Source organism: Nasonia vitripennis, chromosome 2 (assembly GCF_009193385.2).
Source record: "Nasonia vitripennis strain AsymCx chromosome 2, Nvit_psr_1.1, whole genome shotgun sequence".
Taxonomy (NCBI): Eukaryota; Metazoa; Arthropoda; class Insecta; order Hymenoptera; family Pteromalidae; genus Nasonia; species Nasonia vitripennis.
Window position 1 is genome coordinate 32159253 of NC_045758.1, and position 16574 is coordinate 32175826.

General features: G+C 47.6%; 1 long non-coding RNA gene across 4 annotated transcripts in view; it reads left to right on the forward strand.

Annotated features, from left to right (window-relative positions):
- The window catches only part of LOC103315844, a 373598-nt gene extending 357855 nt beyond the window's left edge, over positions 1 to 15743 (forward strand). For all 4 annotated transcript variants that reach the window (XR_004344579.1, XR_001728826.3, XR_004226837.2 and 1 more), the window contains 2 exons: positions 4987 to 5030; positions 15408 to 15743. This is a non-coding gene — a long non-coding RNA (uncharacterized LOC103315844). The remainder of the gene's footprint in view (positions 1 to 4986; positions 5031 to 15407) is intronic.
- Positions 15744 to 16574: the final 831 nt, after the last annotated feature.

A 16574-nucleotide genomic window follows, 5' to 3' on the forward strand; every position in this document is an offset into this window, starting at 1 on the left:
CGAGACTCTCATACATATTAACGCGGAGGATATAGCAGTGTTCGACCGATGACCGCTTCTACTCGAAGTATATCATATCACACTTGGTATTGGTATACTTGGTATTTCTTATCAACCGGAGCGTAGCGAGCCTATCAACTGTTATATATAAATCGCAAAGGCAATGACGCGCCGCGACACGAGCCGCACCGGCGCGACCGAGGGATGGTTTTACAGCGTTCGCGTCACGCTAAATCTCCGGCGCATTGTTCGCACCCCCTTGATTTTCCATTTGCACCCCTCGAGAGGCACACGTACGTATACGTACTCCCAGTCGACAGAACTGGCCTGTCCCTCCGACTGTCCTTCCTCTCGCGACGTCCACCCTCCGAATTTCTCCCTGTGTGTAGTACTGTATCTTTCGTTCTCTCCTCCTCCTGCTTCCTTCTCCTTCTTTTTTTACTATTTTCTGTATACGCTTGTGGCTACACGCTGACGCACTCGTGTTTTTCTTTTCCGCGCGTCTTTTACGACGCGTTTTATGGCCTCTGGTCGGCTTGAGAATATTCTCGATATACATATAGCTTATTGGGGAGCATATACTTTATGGGTTTTTGCGTGTAAGTGAATTTACAAAATTGGATGGCTGCGCGGCCGGGCTACTCGCATGCCGAATGCGTTCTTATACCAAAAAGAAGTGTAATCTTTTGATTATTGAAAAAAACATCGCCTTGGATATAACGTTATTCTTAATGAAGTCGTCGTCGTTAATTTTGAAATTTATCGTGCTCTTCCGATAACGGTCTCTTCGACAAGGCTGTTAAGTTTAAGAGGGATGATTAATAATTAAGAGTCGGGAAAGTTCGGGGCGTGCGCGAGTGCTGTAAACCCCTCGGTATATAGGAGTGTGCGATGATTCTCCGCTGCTGGATGCGGGGATACGGCACAATGGTAATTTACTTGTCCCGCAGGGCCAGATAACTTCGTATATATCTAGAAAGGTAATCGCTTATTTCTCTCAATGGTTATGACATTGCCGAATTAAATTAGATAAGAATAATTAAATACGACCTTTTCAGCCGGCTCGTTCTTCACGGTCGGATTTTATTACCGATATCGGAGATGATGCGAAAATGATTAATTTTATCGCCCCCTCTGTTCGTATCCGTAAACGACTGGCAGGGAATAATTATTTATAAACATATAAGCATATTCCTCTCTTTAAAAAGTGATGGGCTTTGTTGTGAAGCATTTAATTCGGAATCGGTCGCCTGGTACAAGAATTAAGGAACGCGAATCAGAAATACGGATTTTATTACATAACCTACAAACGCTTCAAACCGTTGGCGCTAAGCAGGCAGCAAAATTTAAATGTTAATTATGACGTGATAAGGAGTGCGCGAAGCGCACTTAAATTTCCTAGTAAATATAAAAATCCCATTGACAACATCATGAATAAGTATGCGGAAAAACTCGAGAAAAAAAATACATCCCGGCTCTTTTTGTCCTCGTGCGCGTTTGTTACGCTCGCCACAGTCTATACAGCTCCGCAGAATACAATGACCGGGAAAAATCGTGCCCGTCATCCCCGCAATACTCCTATCCCCAAAATATATATCATATATATCGAATCTTATCCAGCGATACGCACATGCGCCCTATAGACGCGTCTAGAAATATATCCGCGCGGCTCGACCGGCTGAAAATCACACCCCGGTAAATTGACCCTTCGTCGCTAAATACCTCCCTTTGACACGTCGATCCTATACCCCGATGCAGCGGGGGGTCACGTATACACACAACGGACAGAAGCCGAGGTGAGATTCGCTCTATAACTGTATACCTACACACACGCGCAGTTGGCCGAGTGACGGGTAAACTCCGGAGGGGACGACGACGAAATCGGTAGGAAATCATCGAAAACAGAGCGACAGAGAGAGAGAGAGAGAGAGAGAGAGAGAGAGGCTTTGACAGACGGACGGATGAGCCCTTTTGGATGATCCTGTATGGCGGCTGCTGCAGTGTAGGCGAATCCGTATACGTCAAAATCGAGCTGATACGGAGACAAGCGTGTAGGATCGAAGCTGGAGATCGAAAGGATGGATATAACGCGTGGGCTCGTTATGTGGATCGCCGAGAGAGAATGTCGGGTATTTTTGGAGAATGAGTTGGCGGATGTTGATGTGTGAATTAAGATTAAATACGGAGATCGTGATCGATGGGGTTAGGATTGATTGCGATATTATTGATTCCTGGTTGTGTCGTTGTTCGATCCTCATTCTTAAATATAGAAATCGTAGATAAAATTACAAATAAATTTTATTCTGCAAAAAGTAAAAAAAGCTGAAAGCTGTCACAACCCCTACGCCGTACACGCTCACCCTACTTTGCCATCAACTCGAACAATCCTTGCGCAACGAGAGCAAACAATTCCTCTGTGTTTGGCGAAATATTTTGGCGACACGGTCGCATCGCAGCTATACACCGAATACACTCGTGCACACGAGGCAAAATATTTACAGGCATGTATAGGAAAATACTCTCGAAAAAAAAGGGGTCAACTATAATGGCCAGGACAAACGTGTATGGGCTCGAGAGAGAGAGAGAGAGACGGTTATTGGCAATTCGTGCACCGCAGAAAAAGAAAGGCACCGCCGCAGTCTCGCTTTGTTATACCAGCGTGAGATCAGCTGCGCCACGTGCCGGAGATCAATGTGTTTTGATTCTTAGACTTCGCTTTATACGTCGGCGCTGGAGCCCCTGCTACATACATTGTGCATATATATAACCCTCGACTGTAAGGCAATGGCACTCGAGAGCATTCAGCTGCGCGCGCCCGAACGTGTATATTCCTACATAGTGCGATTCGGTGTAGAACTTGCATCGACGTTTCAATAATAGCAAAAGTTCTTCTTCATTCTTAAAATTATAATACAATAGTGTCCGAAGATAATCTTCCGCAAAGTGTCAAGTTCTCGTTATCCAAGCGCGTCGCTCACCCTCGAAAGTATATACTTATAATCAAAATCGCTTGTACATACAATCCCACAATCTCTCGACCCTCGGGCGAGAACAATACGCGCACCGGATCGCGTGTATAATTCTTCGACGACTCGTCGACCGCGCGACGCTATAAAAGTCCTCTCAGCCGCGCGTAATCAGCGTAAGGAAGAGAAAGAGGGCGAGAAAGAAGTGCCGCAGTCGCGCGGAAAATAAGCCAACGCTACGGACTACGAGATGCAATTAGCGAGTGTCGCTCTTAGGCGGTGAAGCACCTACTCTCCGATTTAATCAACCGTTAGCTAGCGCGCTTATACATACCGTATACCTTTGCGCTTGCCATCCACTTGAAACGAGCCATTAATTCCTTTGCCGGCGCGGCGGGGATATATATACATATACAGACACAGCGCGTAGGTGTGCACGCGCCGAAATAACAAACCTCTTGTCTGCAGCCATCCGCGCGCCGAGATACAAGGACGATAAAATCGGGAGGAGTCGCCGCCGTCGTGTGTCGAGCTGCTACGGCTTTCCACTTGCCGACTTTGGAGAGGAGAGAGAGAGAGAGAGAGAGGGCGAGACGACGGGAATAGCAATTAAAAGTATCTGGCACAGTCTTCGTTAAAACTTTTTCTACTTCTCGCGGAGGGGCAGATAAGCGCTACTGCGGCGTTATTAAAATGTCGCGCGCGCGCCGCGACAAGAAAGATTCTCGAATGGTCCGGGAGTTTTTGTATTCGACGTGAAGAGAAGCGCATCGCTTTATGATTTTGAGAATTTTGCGAAAAAGTTAGTACAATCGTACGAGCGCATGAGAACTGCGGCTGAGGAGGAAAAAAATAGAAACGCGGAGGAAAACTCGAAGGAGCGAAAGCGCCAAGTTCTCCGAGGTTTCTCCGAGTAATCCTGGCACGAAAGACCGTGGAATGAGATGAAAATACCTGCGGAGTTAGAGAGGTCTTACCGATCCCCTACTACTATGTATAGTCTCTTCCTCTCTCTCTCTCTCTCTCTCTCTCTCTCTCTCTCTCTCTCTCTCTCTCTCTCTCTCTCTCTCTCTCTCTCTCTCTCTCTCTCTCTCTCTCTCTTGCGCACGAGACGAAACCCGTAGCGAAGCCTGCAAATAAGACAGGAGTCTTTATATAATTCCGCGAGTAATACTCGGCCGTCGCCGAGCCGGTTAAAGCTTATACGACTGGAGGAGAGAGACTCGCCAGCGTCGTCGGGCCGTGTTAACGCCTGGCTTACATAGCTCTCGTCGGGGACTTTGGCAAGAGCTCGAATGTTTTATCCTATCGAACTTTGCCTATTTCCCTCTGCTCTCTCTCTCTCTCTTTCTCTCTCTCTCTCTCTCTCTCTCTCTCTCTCTCTCTCTCTCTCACAGTCTTATCGCGTTATCAGCTCGTACTTTTTGCTCCGTTCTGGTGTATTCAAATTTTTTGCTCGCTCGCGATTCGAGATGGAAAACCGAGTTTTGCGGACAAAGTCAGAAAAACAAAGAGTAGCGAGTCGAGGGTAAAAATTCGTGTGATCGCTTTGTTCGGCGCTTTGATTTCTTCCCTTCAACGATCTGTACAGGGCGGAGGGCGAAACACGATGGCGATGGCGGCAAGTGGAAAAGACAGAGAGAGAACGAGAGACTCTTGGAGCGAGTAGAGTGAGCGATATTTACATGCGATTTGCATACTAGTTGATCCCTATTGCTTCCATTTCCAACCCATTCACAGGGGCGACATACCCGCGCCAACTTCACTATCCTACTTCCCTTTCGGTTCCTATTTTTTTCTCTCTCTCTCTCTCTTACTCTCTCCCTCTGATGATGCGCCCCGTGTCCTTCCCCTCGCTTTGCCATTTCTTTATCGCTCGTTTTGCATCCTGCTTCTGCGTGCAAGCAAACACTCGTGCGCTTATAATTACAGGCTTAGGGAGTTAAAGCGATTGTTTTTGTTTCTTCGAATGCTGGATTGTATACAAACTGAATTACAAACGTTTTCTTTTTTGTTGCAGACTCTTCACACTCGGCCGGACATAAATCTGACAAAATCTACCCTGTAAGTATCATTCCAGGTGAAAGAAGAATAAAAATTCAAATCAAAAGCACAGCATTCTCACCTCCTGCGCAAATACAAAGCCTCCCGCGGAGATGAAGACGAGGCGTCGGCGGCGCCGCTCCGAGCAAATGACCCCTTCAGCGATACATCTTCTCTCCTCCTCCTGCTGCTGCTCACAGTAGCATTTCTGCACTCGTCGTCGGCCGTGCAGCACATTAGCCGCGAGAAGAGAGAGAGAGAGAGAGAGGGTGGCGATACGTGGACCTCTCTCTCTCTCTCTCTCTCTCTCTCTCTCTCTCTCTCTGTCCCTCCGAAGCCCAGCTTCAGAGAAGCAAGCGCGATTGATATCGAGGGACTCGAGTGGCCGCGGAGCACGACGAGCAGAGGACTCTAATTAACTCCGTGACTGGCTGACCCTTACATGGCGCCTAAGGCCACGATTATGCACTTAACGTGAGCGCGCGGCTGCAAGCGCACGTGTGAAAACGTGAGCTATACGAGAGAGAAGAAAGAGGGAGCAAGAGAGAGAGAGAGAGAGAGAGAGAGAGAGAGAGAGAACAGGAGCGTGCTCCGCTTTACCGATAAAGACATCATCGACTCGCCCTTGCGGTTGCGCGCACGCTCTCGATCTTTTTCTTTCTCTTCGGACGGCCTGCTCATTCCGCGACTTTCTTGCGCAAGTGAACGAGCTCTCGGGACAGCGAGCGAACCGGGAGCTTTTTTGTCGATGACACAGAGAGAGAGAGATAAGCATTCCGCTATGGCTGGTGCTTCTTTTCCGAGAGGCTGGCTAGTTTGTAAAATAAGTCTTTAACTCAGATAGACGATTAAAAATCCGCTCGAGTCAGCTTCCAATCTAACAAACTTGCGGCGTTACTGTCAGTCCCACTCTCGTTATTTCATAAACAACTTCTACTGATGGCTAGATCCAGCAATATAATTCCAATCAACAACCTGCCTCTATCTCCCTCAACGAAAACGTCGCGCATAACCTGTACACACAACAACTGCAGGCGTCGCGTCGGCTCGGACCCACACTATACTACTACTACTACTACCACTACTGTACGGCGTATAGGTCTCCGTGTTTCGTTAATTAAAAGCGAGCGAACGGGTTAATTTTATGCGGGTGGCGATTGCCCGGACGTGTGCGCGCACGGCTTTCCCATTACGAGAAACGCAGCTCGTGTCGTGGTTACATACGCGCAGCGATTCGATGCGGAAAAAACATAAACGAGCACGTGACTGTGAAATCCCGAAATAATATCGTTGAATATTATGCATAAATTATATTATTCGTCTTCTTCACCGATATGCGCTTATCTCCCGGAGATTTTCGTTTTCCATACTGCAGGGTGTTGGGACTCTTTTCTATCGGCGATAATTGCCAGCCGACGCGCTAATGGATTTAAAGCTCGCGTGCTCTGCTCTACGTGCCGGTGATAGTCGTGCGGAGAAGTTTGTTTTTTCCTGGATCTATCGGGTAGAAGGCGAGGTTACGGTTCTCCGAAGTGACTCGGAGATATCGTTTACTCGGTATTATGTTTAATTCCCGATTTATACAGAGAATTCTGGTTTTTAAAGCTACTTCGGCAAAGCCACGCGTAGGCGGTGAAATGCGCATCTCGTTAACTCAATGTCATCAATTATACATGTTTCGATTTTTTCCCCCAGATTTCAAACCAATCTTCAATACGTATAATTATTGAATTATTCTCGCTGTAATCACTCGCGTTTATTAACATTACAATTAGTTCTCGTTCCGAAATTGATGTATACCTCTCGTGCGATAAAGCGCAATTCGCTTATCAAAATTTTCGTGTACAAAAAAAAGACGTAAAGATTACCCTCAGCGTTATTTTTCACCGCTCGTTTCTCGTCGTGACTCATAGACCATTTAATGTACCGCGAAACAGTGATACACTGTTTATCGCCCGGCGGTCCGCAGAATTCTTGAATAGGGTCGAGTCGCGGCGCGACTATATTCCCGCACCCTCGGCAACATCGCCGTATAAAAATATTACCTGCAGGGAATGTAATGTATATCTATACGCTTTTATCTCCGCGTCCATTTCTCACACTCTGCGCTAAACGGATGCTCTTTTTTCAATCATGATTTTTCGTTACATTAACGCAGTGATCGCTTACAATTCACGAGATATAAATGTTCACCGCATCTTTATTCATCAATAGAATTACAATACACACACCACCGCGCTGTGTAATGCCATCAAATTCGAGCGCGCGAACGATATAATCTCGATTCATATAAAATTGCCGCGTAAACATGTGCGATATTATTCCCTCGTAATAATTTTCCAGCGAAACGAAATCAGCGCTGAAATTAATGCGTAAAATCAATAAAACGAGGAAGGGAGAGAGAGAATAACGCGAATTTCAAAATTTTGTGCCAGTGGCATCGACGCACTGGTAGATACATGGCATCAGCAGCCGGTGCGGAAAATAGCGCGTGCGAGAGAGAGAGAGAGAGAGAGAGAGAGAGAGAGAGAGAGAGAGAGAGCTGACTCACCTGAAACAACAAGCGTTTTCAGATGGCTGATCCCGCTCTCGTGTATATATACGCTCGTTTGATCCCTCCCTCTCTCACTATCTCTCTCAACTGTTGTTTCTCGCGTATATACATTTGCGCGCGCTTGCAGCGAGTCATTTTTACGCTTCGCCGGCGCAAAACTTGGAAAATATATACCAAATAAGGTGCAGTTTGCTGTCGATACACACAAGCGCCTATGCGGACTTATACGCGTGTGTGTGTTTATTTAATGTCCGATCGCGCCGCTCGCGAATAAACAAACGAGAGCGAGAGAGATGCGCGCTCTGTTTTGTAAGCTGAGACGCGCGATCGCGGCGGGAAAATTTGAAATATTCGTTGCATGCAAATTCGATCGGAGCATTGGATTCATTTTTAAATGCGTGTAAAATACAAGCGCGATGATTTTGGAATATATTATAACATAAAGCGCAATACAGGCAGCGAGAAACACGAGTCGGAAGGAATGGGAAATTTCACAATACAGGGCGCGACGAGAAAGAAAGTGTATTGGACTCTGCGGTACTACGCGCGGGAGGGTCTAAGACATCTGGCGCTCGCTCCTCTGATTCATTTTCTTTCTCTCTCTCTCTCTCTCTCTCGATATCAAACGCCGCGGTCTCGTCCCTCGCAACATCCTCTCCTACTCCTTCTTTTTCTTCGTTCGTTCGTTCGTTCGTTCGTTCCTCCCCGGCTAGGCTTATAAATATTCAATAGTCATGCGGCCAAGATAAACTAATTAAAACTTAGATCTCGGTAGTCACTTTAGATTTTTACTTACACAGGAAGCATCTCAGCCCCGGGAAAAAAGTATACACGGCTGCCTCTGCTGCTGCTACCGTCGCGCCAGCCAGAAAGCAATCCGATTCGAGGGAGGCCGCAAAGAAAGCTTTACTCTGTACACTCATTAAGAAAACCGAAATTCTTTTGCTCGTGTCGAGAACTCTCCTCTCTCGGCCTTATTTCAGTGATCACAAAGAATCAAACACAAAGCTCAGCTGGGGCCGACTAATTTATGGCGGACGCGACGCGACGGGTTTTATCCGGGAATCATGTCGCTGCTCAAAGTACGAGATATTATTACTGATTAAATTGAGAGAGAGAGAGAGAGCGAGAGAGAGAGAGAGAGAGAGAGAGAGAGAGAGAGAGAGAGTGAGAGAGAGAAAGGGATTGCTATTCCAGTTAAAGTAGAAAGAGAGGAGAGCGCAATGTTTTGCGGCCAATATACATTATACGCTGCTACGTTCGATCGGAAAATTCAAATATCTCCGGTGTTTATCCTGCATCGTTCGATCTTACACGAAAAATTCCGCTGATTTCCTCCCTCTCTCTCTGTCTGTCTGCGCAGTGCGGCCACAGAGACTATATTTATTCAAGCGCCGACTCGATATTACCTCACTGCTCCGTCGCTTTTGTTTAAACTCTCCCGCCCTTCCATCCCTCTCTCTCTCTCCTCTGGAATTTAAATTCGTTGTTTGTGCATCGCAGGCTTTGTTCGTCTGTCTGTACGTTAGTTTTCCAGTGTATATAGCCGCGCGGGCGACGCGAGGATGTCACTTATTTTTTATCCGTCCGCCAGGCGCTTGCGCTCGCGCGGGTTTACTTAAGATATTAAAGCACTTTCCGCTCGCATTCTTATCCGCCTTCTCGGCTTCTTTACTTTACTACCGTAAGAAGAAGGAAGAAGTTCTCGGCAGAGCTGGAAATAAAAGACGCTTTATTTTCGGAAGAGAGCTTTCGCGTACTTTACGCGCGCGCGCGGGCGGCTCTGGGGCGCGGCCTTATCTAATTTGTAAGTGGATTTTTGCACTAATCAACGGGGCTTAAGGAGGTCCGCCGCCGCCGCCGCCGTTATATACATTCACGCGGCTTTGGAGAGGCGGGAAAGAGACGCTACGCGGACGAAAGTCGAAGGACAAGGAAGTCATTTGAATTTATTTTAATTATACTAACGAACGCTGCCGCGCAGGACCCCAATGCAGCTTCCTTTTGCTAGACGCTCGCCCCGCGTATATTTCTCTCTCTCTCTCTCTCTCTCTCTCTCTCTCTCTCTCTCGTCTCTAACGAATTATTTGCACGGGAATATGATTGCGCGGAATCGCTAACGAGGAATCGATCTGCGGCTTCCCTTGGCTTCAGCAGACATACACCGAGCTCCAATCGAGGGGCTGAAAAATTTCGTCAAGTACGCGAGACTAATCGCGTCGACTTGTGTCGTCATCGAACCGAGAATAAAAAAACAAAAAACACCTAAAACCACACGGCTGTATCCTCGACGCAGGATCGGCCCGATCCGCGACTGGCAAACACGCGCCGATGCACAACACCCCCGATTCACTGCAGCAGGTCCAGGCAAAGAGAGAGAGAGAGAGAGAGAGAGAGAGAGAGAGAGAGACAGAGAGAGAGAGAGTATAGGCATCGCATACAGCCGCGAGGGCTATACGCTGCCGCCGTCGCATTTGCATTGCAAACGAGAGAGACGTATCGCACTCACGGCACAAATTCGCACTGCGCATGGAACGGCGCTCTTTATATCTATATATAGGTGTGTATCGCGTTCGCGAATGTTTCGTTTCGCGCGTCATATACGTGGGCGTGTGCGGGCTCTTCGATGCGAAGTTTTCGCGGTGATTATCGCGAGCCGATTTTTTCCCTCCTTTTTGTGAATGAGCGCGCGTTATTAAGAAACCTCGTGAAAGTGCAAGTAACCGGAGGAGTGTATTATTACTTTCGCGCTATGAGATTCTTCGAATGCGAATCGCGAGATAAACTTGATAGATTTTCATATTACGTGACCTGTTGGAGTAAAGGTGAGAAGTGACGAGAGTATATTGCTAGCGTGTTTTTAAAGCCGATTTAAAACTCGCGGGTGTTAACGCCGACACGCGCCGACACAGTTGTATGTACGAGAGAACTTGCAGTAGCCTTACCAAACTCGAAATTATGCGCAAAAAAGCTCCGATCATACTGCGCAACTCCAGCGAGTAAAGCGAAAATCGCGTAACATTCCGAGCTTCGGAAAAACGTACCGCCGACTCGTATAGAAAAAAAAACGCAATTAAACAACACACAAATAAAGGCAAAATAAAGCCCACGTCGCTCCTGCACACATCCGTTTTAGCAATGCGCCCGAGGCGAGGCTCGTTTAAGGTTAAGCCGACTTCTTTACTCGGCACTGTGTATAGCGGCTACTGCACACGAGCACACATACGCATACGTGAGGTATAGAGGTCGGCGATTAATCATTTAGAGGGGCTGCATTAGCGGTGGAAAAGGCCAGCTATATGTGCCAGAGAGTGGAGAGAAGGAAGCGCAAAATGACCAGCGCAGGACGGCGCAAGCCAAGTTCCGGCTGCGCGCGGGCTCTCTCGCTTATCGCCACCCCCATCGTTGAGCTAGGCTCTTCTAAGTGTGGTGTACGTGTGTACCTGAGAGAAATTTATACATATAGGTGTGCAGCTACGATGAGTCGGCATGAAACAGCCGCGAGTGGGTGTGTTGTGAGATTTGATATTAGCTACTAGGATTGACACGTTTTGGTGGAGTGCGTTGTTCCTCCATAATAATAATGTGAGTTTGAAATATTTAAGTTTAATTGAACACCTTTGTACACGCATCACATGCTATTATCGTAAAATATAGATCGCGCAATTTTTAAGCACACAACATGTAATAATAGGCTAAAATCGTAAAATCAAGGTAAAACTCGAGCTCTCCTTTATTTCCAAGGTTGCACTATATACGCAAGCAGCTCTGACGAAGAATTTCAGGTAGCAGAAAACGCAACGATCGCCCAGCAGCGGCAGTAGCAGTAGCAGCAGCGGCAGCAACGTTCGTTACGTCCCTTATCGCGATCCAGTCCACGCTCGATATAATAGTCAAGTCACTTTGTGAAGGCAATCGTCTTTCGACACGCGAAACAATCACGCGGCCACCTCACGACTCGCGCGCGAGGGTGTACTACCGCCACTGCATGCGGACGCATGTAGGAATGCCTCGGGCCACGGGCGGCTTTAATGAAGCCGGTATACACACTCGACCTGATAACGTTGCCCATAAGTGCGAGGCCTTTTTTTAATACTTTTATCACGATACGTGGATAAAAAACGAGCCGTTTTTCAAAATGTTGCACGTGCACTGATCGAACGTTTAAACTTTGTAATTGTCAGTAGGAGAGCGTAGGCGAGTACGTAAATCAAAGAGAACTTGTTTCTCGTTCATTTTGCCGAGAATTGCGTAACACGTGTATAAGAAGAAAAAAGTCACGCGTATATATTGATCAGCGTCAAAACTGGCTAGTCTCGTTTTCAGGAGCCACAGACCAACAGCTCCCCAGAGGCGGCATTAGGAGCCGACCTCGTAAATATCACGGCAAAGCGAGTGTCAAGCAACGGGTCAATTAACGTCGAAAGATACAATTAGCGGGAGAGCGACGAAATGCCGGCGGACGCGAAGGGTCCAAGGAAAAAGTTATGGATATACTACACAGACTGAGCTGAGACGTACTAACGAACGCTCCTAGGGATACGATGATGTCACTTGTTATTTCATTCGCTCGATTAAATAAACAAAGGAGTACACAACTGTACTAAATCAAAAATCGAGGCAAACCGTCCATTTCTTAAAGTACAAACATCAGGTATACAGCACATCCGTCTCCACAATTTTCATCGCGACAGATATACGGCGCGGGCCAAGCCGAACGGAAAGGAAAAAGAAGCTCGCGGTATCTCTTAAATCTCTCCGCGCTCGCTTCCGTCTGCGCAGTGCAGAGATCTCGCCATAAATCAGCGGCGCTTCGAGAGAGAGATGCTGAATTAGGAAATTGCCTGCTTAAAAACCGCAATGACGTTAATCCAGCGTGCGCGCAGGAGGTCGAAATAAAAGAGATACTGTATATCTCTCCCGCTTCCTTGGGCTGGTGTATATAAGGCTGCAGCGCGGAATAAAATCAACATAATTCAATCGACGTTGCTGCCGCGCTTCTGCTGTCTTGCGAGATCAAGCTACGTCTCTCGACGCAGTATAGGTATAGCTGATGAATGTTCTATAATACTCGGGGCGTCTGATGTGCAAACTTCGAACTGCTGCACAGATTACACGAGGGTTGCTCTCGAGATCGCTCGGCGTATTTTTTAAAATCGGATAATTATATCGTCGTGCGGTTATTTAGCGTTCGGGGATACGCATCGGGGCCATCAATCGGTGGAGCCATAACTCAGGCGCGGGCGGACGCATACGTTTTAGAGCGAGAGCGAGCTCGCCGCGAGCAGATTACGAGCTTAATTAGCAGTGGATTACATAATTAATTACCCGATTAATGCGCCGCGAGCCGTAACGTCTGCTCATTCATCCGTTGCTCGCCTCAGTCTCTCTCACTGTGGCCATAGTTCGATTCCCAGCGCAAGCGCGCACCTTTGTTATCCGAGAGCGCTTCCGCGTGCCGTATCGTCATCGTCATTTCGCATTCGAATTCGCGACTCTATTTATCTGCTTGTCAGCGCCATTCGTCATCAGAAATTTCGCTCCAATACGCCTCCGGTCGCCGGGCTATCGCGACGATTCCCGCGGCCGACCATACGGATCGAGCTGTCTCTCGAGCTTTTGTTCGTCTATACTGGAAATTAATGAACGCGTGCCGGCCGGAACGACCACCGCGGCGTTTCCTTCGCGTATGGAAGATTGTCGATATTCCTCCAATGCGGACCGTCATTTCCATAAATTTTCATGCGGCAACACCCCCTACACACGAAAATCTTTTTTTATTCAATCTCTCCCAATCAAAAAACGAAATCACACCCCCGCGAAGCAGACACACAATCTCAGCAGCCTATTTATACACACACACATGTGCCTTCGTGTCCCAGGGCATTCTTCCGCCCCCGTGCATATACCTGCGAGCGCGCGCGGCGGTCTACTCTCTCGCCACGGTTATTACACGCGTCACGTGAGGGCCTCGCGACACGCAGAGGAGAGAACCCTGGCAGCTTATCGGCCAGCTTTATCTTGTCAACGTGGCGTGGCTGCTCCGTTATGGTGCTTGCGGCAGCTCTTGTCGAGGAACCGCAACACGAATTGCCGCGGCTGCGAGGTGGTGGAATTAGCCGCAGGCGCTCTTTTTCCATCCGAGCTTGTGTAGCTACAAATTGTCGGTGATCGGGCTGCTTTGGGTTTTTTAATAGAAGCTCTGATTACAGCAAAGCAAGTCGAATTGTTTAAATTCGATGACTGCATGGATTCATAAAGTGTTACTCGTACGTTTCATCCCGTAAGTGGATTAAGTTTATCACGACTGATTTGCATGTAATGAAGGGGTAGAAGCGTTATGTTTCCCTCGAACGCGAGAAGAGTTTCTTAGTATAGCGGCCAGCTCATATCGAGTCCGTAAATCAGCGCTATTCATAATTTTTAATGTCGAACGCATTAAAACGCTGTAAAAGAAATCACCCGACTTATAAGCAAATTTTCAACACGTGCGCGTATACGTATACGTTTTTAAAGAGATTGTATAATTATGTTAATAATCATTCGCGCGCTGTGTGTCGCGGTACACCGAAGTCGTTAAATTAAAAAATCGCTCTATAATATGTGTGTTTATATGGTTTAAAATAATCACATACATCGAGAGCAAATTGTATAGTGACATTACAATTTTAAGTGCGCGTCGTTATACGCGAAAGATAAACATTGCCGATAAGTCCCGCGCGTTTTACGATTTAAATTTATGTCTTTACAAACACGCGCTATACCCTGCGGTGCATAATAATTCTCCCTCTCTCTCTCTCTCTCTCTTGAGAGAGAATGAAGAAGCTCGTCGAAAATTCCGAATCAGCCCAGCGGAAATTCGCAAAACAGAACCTGAGAGAGCTATCCAAGCCGAAATTGCGACGAAAAGCAACTCCGCTACAAAAATCCTTGCGAAAGCTCCAGCAGCCCGGAATTTTTCGAGCGTGCAAACGCGGAATTTGCCAAGGTATATTTTTCCTCCCCCCGTCGCTCCTCTCTCTCTCTCTCTCTCTCTCTCTCTCTCTCTCTCTCTCTCTCTTTCACCTACATCCACCCTCTGCAGCAGCTACGAAGAAGACTCCTCTTTCTCTCTTGCAGTATATAACGTCTTGAGGAGTAGGCGGTGGGCCGGGCGCCCGTTATCAGGCTGCCCGAGGATTGGCCGAGCCCTGGAGCTTAGCCGGCCAATGGGACGCTGGTCTCAGCTGCCACTGCTTTTCTTCCCTCTTTCGACCGAAAGCTCTCTCTCTCTCTCTCTCTCTCTCTCTCTCTCTCTCTCTCTCTCACTCTGTCTCCTGTGCGCGGAAACGCATATACCCGGGAAAAGAGAGAGAACCGCTCTCGGAATCCGAGAGACCCACCTACACGTCGGATCTATATATACGTATATATACGTCGCGCGAGGGTGGCCTGGAAATTGCGCGCTCGGTCCGAGAACCAATCTAAGCGCGCTCGCCCAGCGAGGGATGTGTGTGTGTATGTTGGAGGCGAATGGCGATCGCTCAGCCGTACTTTTCCAAGAAGAGAGTGAGAGAGCGCTTTTATCGCGTCCCTTTTTCACGCTTCCCCGGATCTCGGCTGCTGCTGCTGCGCCGAGTGTATATACCTTTGCTCTTTTGCTCCGGCTACTCTTTAGAGAAATTGCACCCGACCGCGCTTGCTGGAAATGTTTTTTCATACAGGACACACACGCGAGTTTATCTTGCGAGGAATCGAAGCCCCCGTGTCCGTTTGGTGTTTGTTTTAATCGAAACCATTTCTCGAAAAAATTCGTGGAAATACGACTTTATCGAATCTAAGAAGACTCTTTATTTATTTTCCAGCAGTCGATGAGGGTCGTCTTTATTGTCTCGGCAAGTCGCAGCTCTCGAGGGCCCTTCAGCGAGAGATAGAGAAGAAAACGAGCACCAGGCCACTCTATCCTCCGACGACGATGATGGCTAGAGGAAGAAGAGACTCTTGCTCACAGACGCCGTATTTTTTGCGTTACTTCAACGAGAGCTGAAAATTATGTGAGCCGACTGTTTCTGACGCGTCGTCACTCAAAAGTAACTTTATCACCGCGAAAGCTCGGATGTGATAAAACACACGATTTATGCTTTATGTATCTTGTCCAACGACGAGAGATAAATAGATAGTATATCTTTCGCCATGCACAACCTGTTATTGCTTTTTTCTTCACTGTATATAAGAGGAAATTTAATTAATCAAATCGTAATATTTCATAATAAAGGCGGAGCGATAAAAGAAAGCTATACGATCGCAGATAAGGAGAAACAGCTGTTGAGAGGTCGTAAAAAGCGCGAAAAGAGAAAAGAAGTCGAGCAAAGAGATCTCTCTCCCTGGCTCTCTCACTTTCGAGTGTATAACGCTGCGCGCGACGCTGTATTGATAACATTATCATAAAAGCGGCGTTAACCGCGAATACGCTCATACGCCGCGGAATCGCGGAGGCTGAAGTATAGCGAGCGAGAGAGCGGCAGCGGGGCACTATAAATGCCTTTACTTTGAGTCATAAAAGCGCTATGCTTCGGTTGCCGCACACACACACACATGCACACACTGCAGCAACATGTATACGAAAGCGGCGGCGCACACAGACAGTCGCGCGAAAACTCGCGTCAATAGAGAGCGGAGCTTTCGCTTTACTCGTAAAAGCTCTCTTTGAGGGATCCGTTTATTGGTTGCTAAACATCGATATATTGCTTTCCGGATGGCTCGGGCAAAGAGCGAGAGAAAGTCCCATATACGCTCGGAGCGAGCTTTTAAAAGCGCTCCGCCGGGCGCGCCCTCTGTGCACACTCTTCCATTTTCGCGCGCGCGCGCGTGTGCAGCCGCCGCTTTTGAAATATATTCTAAACCCTTGCGATACTGCATGTGCCTCGTCCTCTCCTGCGCTACTTCTCCTGTCGTTCGCCTCTTTGCTACTGCCGCTGCTTCTGCTGAGCCTCACCCTACGGCCTTTTAGATTGAATTTCTTTTTTCGGCTG